The following is an 11,278-nucleotide window of genomic DNA, read 5'->3' on the forward strand; positions in this document are numbered from 1 at the left end:
ACCTTTCAGATCAGTGCATAAAACATACCTAAGTTTGAAATTGCTTTTTCTTATGTAAAAAGTGATTCTAGATGTCCTCATGGTATTACTAAGTCAGTCTGTCTGGTTGGGGGGGAGGTTCTATGATCTTTTCTGCTTGGCCATTAAATACCTGGGGAAAAAGGTGTGTGTGTGTGTGTGTGTGTGTGTGTGTACATGTGTGTGTACGTGTGTGTACGTGTGCGCGTGCAAATTGTAGGCTTGTGAAAAAGCAGAGCTAGGGTCCAGGGAACTTTAGTCAGCAGGCGTGGGCACTGGCCACCATGCCTGAGGACCTGAGTTCAATCCCTCAGGTCCCACACGGCAGGAGAGAGTCTTGTCCCACAAGTTGTCCTTTAACCTCCACCTGTGTACATACCATGGCGTGTGTGACCCACATACAACAAACAAACAAATCAGTGTAGTGGGCGCGGGGAGAAAGAGAGGGGCAGGAGGATATGGCAGCTGTAGTAGCTAGGAACCAACCAGGAGGGGATGGGATCCAGACCAACCTTGGCTTCCGGAATCTATGAAGCTCCTTTCCTTTCTGTACCACCATGCAGGGTTCGCATGTCACGTATACGTACCCTCCCAGGTGCTTTAAAACATCTTGGCTTTTGTTCTAACACTACAGTGCTGATTTAGTCACTGTTCTACTGCTGTGAAGAGACGCCATGACCCAGGCAACCCTTATAAAGTAGAAAGCATTACATCGGGACTTGGTACTATTTCAGAGGATAAGACCCATTGTTATCATGACAGAGAGCATGGATGCTGTATGGCAGGCTCTGGAGCAGTAGCAGAGAGCTACATCCTGATGGGCAGGTGGAAAGAGACATTGGGCCTGCCACTAAGCCTGCCCCCCAGTGACGCACTTCCTCCAACAAGGCCACACCTCCTAATCTTTCTAATCCTATCAAACAGTTCCACTCCCTGGTGACTAAGCATTCAAAAATATGAGCCTATGGGAGCCAATCTCTTTTAAATGACCACAAAGCCTATGTACTACCTCATTCTGTTGGATTTAGTGTGTAACTTATAATACCTTCAAGGTCTGCCTTTTGGAATGTTGTAGAAATTTCCCCCCAAAATTACTATTGATCATGGTAAATTGAATCCATATATATATGGACCCCACAGCAGACAGAGTCCACCTTGTTTCAAAGTTCATAGAGCTTATAGTAGTCATGTCGGAATGACCACATTTAAGGCAACTTTCCCTCCATCCTTTACTTTGCTGGTTCGAGGGGAATGTTATAGGAATGACCACATTTAAGGCAACTTTCCCTCCATCCTTTACTTTGCTGGTTCGAGGGGAATGTTATAATTTTCTTTACTCTGCTTGTTTAGGTTAATTAACTAAGCTTCAAACTACTCAACCTCTTTGCCTTCCTTTCACAACCTCCCCACTTCTTCCTCCTCTTCCCCCTCTCCTCCCCCCCTCTTCTTCTGTCTCTCCTGAGACAAGCCAGGTGATATAACTACCTACTCTAGCATTAAATTGTCTTAATTTGTTGAGGGTATCACACAGAATACACAGAAAGGGTTCTGTCTTGAAATCTGCATACATGTATGTGTCTGTAATGTGCTCTCATACTCTCCAACCATTGCTATTTTTTTTTTTATCAAAGGGCTGGAGAGATGGCTAAGAGATTAAAAGCACTTGCTACTCTTGCAGACCACCAGGGTTTGATTCCCAGCACCCATACATGGCTAACAACAGTCTGGACTCCAGTTCCAGGGCCTCTGACGCCCTCTTCTGGACTGCTCAGGTACCGCACACACATGGTACACAAACATTTGCAGGCAAGACACCTATCGCCACAAAATAAGAATATGTAAAAAAATCTAATCATAGGAAAACAATACATTTTTAATCAGAATATCCATGGCCAAAGTGTGGCTGGCTTGGGGGTAGTGTTCCCAGGTTTTCTGGAGAAAGCAGGGAACTTCCAGGCAAAGTCTGTCTCACATGAAGAAAAATGTAATGTTTGAGTCTAAGAAAGGATACTATTTTCTACCTAAAGACTAGCAGATATTAGTAATTTGCCACACCTGATGTGCACTTGTAGTCCTGGCATACAGGATGATGGTCAGCGGCGTTGACAGTTTGAGACCAGCCTGAGACCCTGTCTTAAAAATGGAACAACCAAAAATCTTGCTAAGTTATTACACGATTGAGAGTAATTACAATACTGAGAACACAGACAGTCGTATATAGTTAAGGTACGATCTTTAGATTCCCCACAGGGTTTTAACCACACAGATACCCATACAGATTAGTATGCAAAATATCACACAAGGCAGGCATTTCTTGGAGTCCAGTAGTTTGGGATCATTAACATAGCTCGCTAAAAACCAAAGAAACAAAGACAGGGACACAGCGAAAGAAGCAAGGTACAGAAGAGTGTGTGTGCCTTGTGAGGCCCTGCGAGGCCCTGTGAAACACACAGGCTGCACTTCCTACACACAGAGCTGTTTCTGTCACAGCACAGAGGAGACATAACACTGTTGTTCCTGGAGAACTCCAGCACGGACCGTAAAAGGCAACAAGGCTTTGGACTGTGTCCTCTTTTGCACCTTCTGAATCTGACCGAAACTAAAGACACGAGTACACTCTGTGACTCAGCCATTCCTTTCCCTGACAAATGAGTGGACCTGTCCCCTAAAAGCCACGCTTAGAAAAAGCTGGACATCTTTCTCACAATGAGATAAACCTGAAAATAGCCACCTGGTCCTCCTCCAAGTGCCGAACCAAGGAAGTCACTCAAGCTTGGATTTCCACCTCCAGAATTGTTAACAAAACAACCTTCTTTTCTTTACAAAGTACCCAGATCCAAGCATTTTGACATAGCAATGGAATGTGGACTAATATAATTATCAATTTGAAAAAGGTGGAGAAATTAATTTTAGAAAATTTAGCCAAATATCTGTTCTTTTCTTCCTTCCTTTTCCCCTCCCCACCTCAGTGCTAGGAAATTAGGGTCTCACGTGTGTTGGGCAAGTGCTCTACCATGGAGCTGTATACTTCTCCCCCCCACACCCCCTTTGTATTGATAAAAGTCAATACAACTTTTTTACTAAGCAGTAGAGAAAATACTAAGAATTTCCCTAAACAGAAAGAAAGGCAAAACAAGTATTGGTTATTAGACCAAAATTCTGACTAAAAACATTGTAAGAAATAAAATGAAAGCCAGATGGTGGCATACTCCTTTAATCCTAGCCCTCAGGAGGCAGAAGCAGGAGGATCTCTGTGAGTTCGAGGGCAGCCCGGTCTACAGAGTGAGCTCCGGGACAAGTGAGAAACCCTGTCTCAAAAAACAAACAAAACCCCCAAATGAAATGAAACCGTGTTCTATCCTGACCCTACATTCTCAAAGACTGCAAAAGAATGCTTCACCCTACCAGAGGCAGGGCTTTTCACAAACTTGTAAAACAACTTTTAGTAATGGAAGCAAAGCAGGAGGTGTTGACATTTCATCACGGACTCCATGGTAACTGGGCAGGAGAGCTCCATTTGTGGATAAGCGACTGGTAGAAATGAACCGGCTATGGAAGGGCCCGTTTCAGTCAATAAGGCTTACGTGACCACAGCCACCACTGGGAGAATAATGATCTTCACAGCTGAAAGAACAGAGGACCAACTGTCAGAGGGAAGAAAACCCGCTGTGTGTGTATACACGGGAGGGGGAGGGGGGCGGGGATAGGTATGGGGGTGGGGGGGTGGGGTATGTGTGGTGAAAGGGGTCGCACGGGATGGATGGCAGGGAAGGTTCACACGGGATATACTTGGAAGTGATCTAAACAGATACACAAAACTACAAAGCAGGCTGATTCTGAATATACCAGAAGGTCTCCAAAAACAAGAGTATGCTCTCTGAGGAGACTTTATTGGAGTCAGCCATGGGCCCTATGAGGGTCAGCCTTCTCACCTCTCTCTCCAGCGGCTTCACACTAAAGCATTTGCATTTCTAGTCTGTCAGGTTTTCTCCTCTTGACGAATTCATTTCCTGATTAAAAAAATACCAGAGGCTCCTTGCAGAACATTGGAAAATGCAGAGAGGCCGTACAACAACAAAACAAAATAAACACACAAAGTTGCCCGGAGAACAGCACATTAGTCTGTACCTAGGGTGCCCCTTGGGCAGGCTGTCTGGGCACACACACAGTCATGTGGGTTCAGACTCCTCCTGAGAGCCCAGGCGTTGCTTGTTATTTGACTTTGTCATTCCTTATCTGTCTTCTCCCCTAAGGGTTGTTTGAGAGTAAACATTTTACCTGGGTGTTTCCGTATCCTTGGGGCTGAGCACATGAAGGATTCTCCAATAGGATTGTTGGATCCTCCTTGTTTCATGTTATTTCTTGAAGATCAACAGCTAAGTGAGGCTCCCTTCATCCAGGCAGATGCTCTGAAAGTGTGGGTCATGTCAACCCTATCACATAAATGTTTGGTTTTCTCAGCCTATCAGTGAGGGTTCTCTAGAAGGACAGAACCAGTAAGGCACACACCACTATGCGTGTGTGGCACGTCAGGCATGTGTGTGGTGAAACACACCTATCGTCTATCACTTAGGAGACAGAGGCAGGAGGAGGAGAAAGAAGTTCAAGGTCATCCTCACAGCAGTTTGGGATCTGTTTGGCTGCATGAGGACTTGTCTCAAAAAAAAAAAAAAAAAAAAAAAAAAAAAAAAAAAAAAAAAACACCAAGAAGGGATCTATTAAATTGGTTTCCATGGGGGTTGGGGATTTAGCTCAGTGGTAGAGCGCTTGCCTAGGAAGCGCAAGGCCCTGGGTTCGATCCCCAGCTCCGAAAAAAAGAACCAAAAAAAAAAAAAGAAAAAATTGGTTTCCATGGGGAGAGGCTGCTTGGTTTCTTCATGGCTTGTCTGCCTATTGGAGAGCCAGGGAACACAGTAACTGCTCCGTTGAAGAAGCTGGATGCCTCAGAACAAGAGAGGCCAGAGGTGCAGCTCCAGTGAGAGGCTGAAGGTCTGGAAGTCCGTCCCCCAGGGAGTCACTGACTGAGTCTGCATTGAAGGGCTGGAAGAGACCCTAGTCCGACGTCTGTGACAGCAGCATTTAGTGCCTGTATAACAAATGAAACAATTGAAAATCAATTTAATATCCAGATAGCTGAAGTTTAGGTTAAAAAAATCAAACCAGCAGGGTTTCTTTTGAACATTCACAGTTAGATTTATTCCTCCTCTTCCTCCTCCTCCTCCTCCTCTTCTTCTCTCCCTCCTTTTGCCTTTGAATAATGAAAGTTGTCCAAAAGATTCCATGCTGTTCAGAAGTCTGGAGGAAGAAAGCTAAGAATATGGAATGCTTGTAATAAAATTTTCAAGGAGAGCAGATGGAATTACTCAAGCCTGAAACACAGCCAGAGTTCTGAAGTGAGCATCTCACCCTTGGAACGAAAGCGTGCTTGGAACCGTTTATAACCAGACTCTTCCAGGGCCTTTCAAACATCAGAGCTGTGGGCTAGAGAGATGGCTCAGCAGGGGGAAGAGGTGCTTGCCGCCAAGTCTGATGGAAAGGGAACCGACCCTCGAAAGTAGCCCTCTGACCTCCACACATGTGCGTGCGCTCACACATACACAGTAACTAAAATGCAATAACGATAATTAAAAATAAACAACAAAAAAGGATGGCTTAGAAAAGGTACTTACTGCCAATCCGGATGACCTGAGTTAGATCCTCAGGATTTACATAAAGAACAGAGCCCCGTAGGTTGAAGTCTGACCTCTACTGATGACGTGATGCACGTGCCCCTCCCCCCACAAATAAATGTGATTTAACATTTTTAAAAGAGAAAACAGAAAGTTATCCGAATCACTGAGGCTCTAGGCGCCACAGTCATTCCTGGTAAATCAAATGAAACAGTCTCCTAGTTAAGAAAGTACAATCTTCTTGACTCTGGAGAAGTCTAAAGGCAGAGCTAATCCAGGCATACATAGCTGGTTGCAGGGATTAATAACGTTTCTCCCAGCATCCATGTGTTTAGATCACAGGACAGACTGTTTGTGCTTGCTGGGTCCTAGCCAAAGGAGACAATACTTGAACTGTCAAGGCTAGGTTAATAAAAAATGAGATCAAACACACCCAAGGCAAGTAAAGTGTCTATCAACATATGGAGGGGCCAAGGGGTTTTGGAGGAGGGTAAAAAGTTGTGCCTTTGGTAGATTTTCAGAGACCTCCATTATCTGTCCAAGATCCAGCCTAATGACCTTCTAATTTCCCATTCTTGGTTTCAAAAATAATATGCCACTTGCCCAATGACCCATACAGTTCGATCATTGATTAAATGTGTCCTTTCCTTCCTTCCGGTCCCAACCAACAAGCACTGAAAGTAGAAGAAGCTTTCCTTAATGACTCCACGGTAGGCCTCAAAAGGAAACTCTCACCCATCAGCCTCCTGAGAACCTCATTCATCTGAGTCTTCTTCAATGGCTTCTTCTCGCCTGCTCTACTCCTTCCTATAGAAGTCAAGTCCCTTTCTGACTGGACTTGAGTTCACGGTCTATTACCTAAATGCCTTAGTCACCTGAGTCACCCGGCTACAGCTTTCCCCTGCAGGTATCACAGGACTCTGGCATCTCCAACCTCTTAGGTCTCCAACACAATCCAGGCTTCACTTTCATGGCTGCACGCAATGACCTCTGTGAGTCTCCATGCAGGGATATCCCTGACTCAAGCCTGGCTTCAGTGGCTTTCCTTATCGATAGAGGGAGATTCCATATTCCTTTCTTGTACCCTTGACTCTAAAGCTAGAACCATGTGACCGAACCTGCCAAGTTCTGCTAGTTGATGGGGCTGGAATTTGGTCCCTGTCTTAGGGTTTCACTGCTGTGAAGAGACACCATGATTATAGCAACTCTTATAAAGGACAGCATTTATCTGGGGCTGGCTTACAGTTTCAGAGATCTAGTCCATTACTATCAAGGCGGGAAGCACGATGGCCTGCAGGCAGACATGGTGCTAGAGAAGCCAAGAGCTCTACATCTTGATCTACAGGCAACAGAAGGAGACTGAGACACACTGGCTACACTTGAGGTTAAAAGAGCTCAAAGCTTGCCTCTGCAGGGCCACACCTCCTAATAGCGCCACTCCCTATGGACCAAGCATTCAAACACATGAGTCTATGGAGGCCATCCCCATTCAAACCACCGCAGCCCCCTTGTTCACTTACATTTGCATCAGCTATCTGTTGTTGAAGTTTCCTTCACAGCTTAAACTTGAGAAAAGCTCCTTTCCACAAATTAGAAGCTTAGCCGGGTGAGGGCTAGGCCTGAGGTCACCGCTTCCTTTGTTCCATTTAGCAATAGGCTCTTCTTTAAACTTCTTATCTCCTTGAGTACTGGGCCTTCTGTCTTCTACGTTACATTTCCTGCTGCTCTTTCTCTCTTCACACTGTACGTTTTCTATTCGTCCTTACTCAGCTCGCTCCTTCTCATTATAGACCTGTGCAAGAGCGATGACTAATCACCACGCAGCGGAGTCCACACTAGGCTGCCTTGAAATCAACTCTCCGATGCGTTAATCGAAAACTGTTTAATTTGGCCTCAGGCAGATTTTTAGGACAAAAGCCAAGATATCGCTAAAATGGTGTTTATGCCACTTACTAATATTCTTCCCCTCTGAAACCTCTTGAGTTGTCCTCTCCCATTCCTGATGCCTTCAGTCACACTGTCTTCCTACTAGGATGGCCCAGTAAGCCCTACTTAGAGTGTCAATACGTTCATATTCTAACATCGCAACGTCTTCCATATTCCTCAAACAAACAACGTGGTCAGATCTGTCCAACAACACTCCACTCCTGGTACCAACTTCTGTCTTAGTCACTGTTCTATTGTTGTGAACCAAGGCCAAGGCAACTCTTATAAGAGAAAGCATTTCATTGAGAGCTTGCTTACAATTTCAGAGGCTTGACGGGAAGCGTGGTGCAGGATCAGCAGGAGCTGAGAACTACACTTAATCCACAAGCAAAGAGAGAGGGGAGGGGAGAGGTGAGAGGGGAGAGGGGAGAGGGGGGAGGGGAAAAGGGGGGAAGGGAGGGGGAGGGGAGGAGGAGAGGGAAGAGAGAAATGGGAGAGGGGGGAGGGGGAGGAGAGGGGAGAGAGAAAGGGGAGAGGGGGAGGGGGAGGAGAGGGGAGAGAGTAGGGGGGAGGGGGAGGGGGAGAAGAGGGGAGAGAGTAGGGGGGAGGGGGAGAAGAGGGGAGAGAGTAGGGGGGAGGGGGGAGGGGGGAGGGGGAGGAGAGGGGAGAGAAAGAGAGAGAGAGAGAGAGAGAGAGAGAGAGAGAGAGAGAGACTGGCATGTGTTTTCAAACCATTCCACTTTCTGGCGAGTAAGTATTCACATATATGAACCTATGCAGACCATCCCTATTCAAGTCACCACACTAAAGCATTCTCACTATTACATATAAACGTTCCCTTCCCCTTCTTGTCATAATCCTTTAAATAAAGTTTCTCTCTCCTTGATTCTGATTTCCTTTCATTTGACCCTGGCTAGACCGGACAACACATGTCCACCACCTCACATCTATGCCTGCTTGACGGTGCTTGAGGGCATGGGAATTGATCATAATGTCTGTCTCACCAAGTTTCGATTCAGAGGAGCAGGAGCAGGGATTAGTCAGAATTCAAATGTCCGCTTCATCTGTCTCAAAAAAGCAAGTTCAGTCATGTGGTAAGATGTGGAAAGCCTTGGGGACACTGTGCTAAGTGAAATAAGTTAGGAACAAAAGGACAAACACAGCATGGCTCTACCTTTATGAGGCATCCGAACTGTCAAGTCTTAGAGACAGACAGTAGGACGGTTGCTGGCAGAGACCAGAGGAAGGAGAAAATGGGGGACCTGATAGATGGGTAGGCAGTTTCAATTCTGCCAGACATAGAATTCTCACAACAGTGTGAGCGCTACCACAACCGCACATTTAGCGTCGGCAGGAGGAAATTTTATGTCTATACTTTTTTTTTTTAACTCACAACGAAAATATTCTTTCCAGGAAGTTAATCTCATTATCCCTAAGGTTTATTAAAGAATGCGGCATTGTCTGTGGACAATCGTTGAGTACTAGTACTGTACACATGCCCTGGATTAAAATAAACCTTTCGGCTCACTTCGGAGGGCAGGCTTTACTCTGGCAAGCTTATCACAAGGGAAGACCTAAAAGACAGCCTTTGCTGAAAGAAGGACGGACAGCACTGTGGTCATCTCTCCCACCCTGCAGCCCCCTGTTAGTCAAGGAGTGCTCTTCCCTCCAGGAGAGAGAGAAGGAAAGAGATTTCGCCCCACGCCCAACATCACCCTTCAGAGAACATACACAATCAGCATTTGCTCCGAACCACATTTTAACTGGAAAATCTGGGATGTAAAGGGGGGGGGGGGGACAGGATGTGAAGAGGGAGTGGGAAGAAAAGAAAGGGAAGAGATGGAGAAGAGGAAGGTGGAAAGGGAGAGGAGGAGAGGGGAGGGGAGGGGACCAGAGGGGAGGAACCTTAGAGCACAGACTTGGAAGAGCCCCTGTTCTTGTTGTTATGACAGGATTTGGAGTGGCCTTTCTTTCTCCCAAAGCAAAATGAGTATTATTATGTTCTTTTGCCAGCGTTCAAAGTACCACATTTATAATCATATGATGTACTCATTTTTGTTAAGTGGCTAAAAAGAGAGAAAATAAAGAGAATTATTAGTCTAGCGCTCACAGTTCATATTTTATAATTATCCCACTCCCTGGCTTTTGGCATGTAAGGTTCATTAATATCAATTAATATCACCAACGAAGGGGAACCGTGCTGAAACGCTTTTAACTGATACTAATGACGAATACTTTCCATAACAAAACATAGATCTATTTTACAGGTTTTATTTGAAAAAGAAAAATCTGCACCCTTTGCTGCACAGGCTCTCGGGGCAGGCAGAGAGAGGCTGGCTATGTTTGGCTAAGCACACGTATTTTTCAAACACGGAATTCAGTCCTGGGACCTCCTGTCCTTCCAGTATTTCTATGGAAGACAGAGCACGTTTCATTTGCGCAGTTGTCAAAGGAGAAACAAAAAGCAGCACATTTAGCTAAATTCTGCGCTTTAACCTGTGTGGCCAAGGAGTGACAACTGAACTGAGCGTCCTTCTGCTCTGCGCTTTTCAAAAGGAGTGGCTTTGGTCGTATAATTTTCTTCCCCTTCATCTAAGTTCTGGTGAAATGTTATATTGAAATACTGAAGTCACCCACAGGCAGATTTGAAGGAAAACCTCGAAGCGTCTGTGATGAAGCACAGCCCGTTTGTTGTGGTGGTTGTTTCTGAGTTTACAAGGCGGTCATGTTGCCTTGACTGGCCCTGAAGCCTGGACCCCTTGGTCCTCCTGCTCAGTCTCCTGCGTATCTGGGAAGTCATGCACACCACACGCCCAGCTAACGACTGCTCAACTTAAAGACAAGGATTAAACTCTGTCATACCTGCAGGCAGGAGCCTAGCATGACTGTCCACTGAGAGGCTCTACCCAGCAGCTGACTGAAAGAGATGCAGATGCCCACAGCCAAGCGTTGGACAGAGGCTGGGGACACTTATGGAGGAGTTGGTGGAAGGACTGAAGGCCCTAAAGAGAAAGACCAACAGAGTCAACTAAATGGACCCCTGGGAACGCTCAGAGACTGAGCCACCAAGCAAAGAATATCATACATGGGCTAGGATGAGAGACCCCCTGCACATATGTAGCAGACTTGCAGCTCAGTCTCCACAGCTGCCTTGTCTGGCCTCAGTGGGCGCATATGCACCTAATCTGGCAGAGACTTGATGAGCCAGGGAAGAGGGAATAGGTGGTGGGGTGGGGGAGTGGGGGGTGGACTGCTCTACTCTAGGGGGGGGCGGCTACCTCCTCTCAGAGGATAAGGAGGGGGGATGAGGGAGGGAGTTTGTCAATGAGGAACTGGGAGGGGGAGCAGTGTTTGGGGTGTAAATAAATAAATAGATAGATAGATAGATAGATAGATAGATAGATAGATAGATAGATAAATTTAGAAAAAAAAACACCAAAAAACCACAGGATTCCAATTTAAAATGGAGTTGAGAAAATGTTCCTCTGCTCTGGGCAATGTTGAGTAGGCTGCCCCAACATGAGGGCGGCTACAGAATAATACACTCTGCCTCTTTACAAAAGAAGACACTTTTGCAACCAAATAAGTACACACGCATGCACGCATGCACGCACGCACATATGTCCTCTATCAGCCCAAGTCACACTTAGCTTGAATAATTTCTA

The 11,278-nt window shown here is 45.8% G+C and overlaps 1 long non-coding RNA gene across 2 annotated transcripts; it reads right to left on the reverse strand.

Moving 5' to 3' along the window:
* Nucleotides 1-1,871: 1,871 nt before the first annotated feature.
* On the reverse strand, nt 1,872-4,564 carry LOC120100694 (uncharacterized). Of its 2 annotated transcripts, none has more exons than XR_015673860.1 (3): nt 4,297-4,564; nt 3,951-4,028; nt 1,872-3,642 (listed from the first exon to the last, which is right to left on the reverse strand). It is a non-coding gene; the product is annotated as an uncharacterized LOC120100694 (long non-coding RNA). The 2 variants fall into 2 exon arrangements; XR_015673861.1 differs by having other exon boundaries at nt 4,147-4,382.
* Between the last annotated feature and the right edge of the window lie 6,714 nt (nt 4,565-11,278).

Source organism: Rattus norvegicus, chromosome 2 (assembly GCF_021556685.1).
Source record: "Rattus norvegicus strain SHRSP/BbbUtx chromosome 2, alternate assembly SHRSP_T2T, whole genome shotgun sequence".
Classification (NCBI taxonomy): Eukaryota; Metazoa; Chordata; class Mammalia; order Rodentia; family Muridae; genus Rattus; species Rattus norvegicus.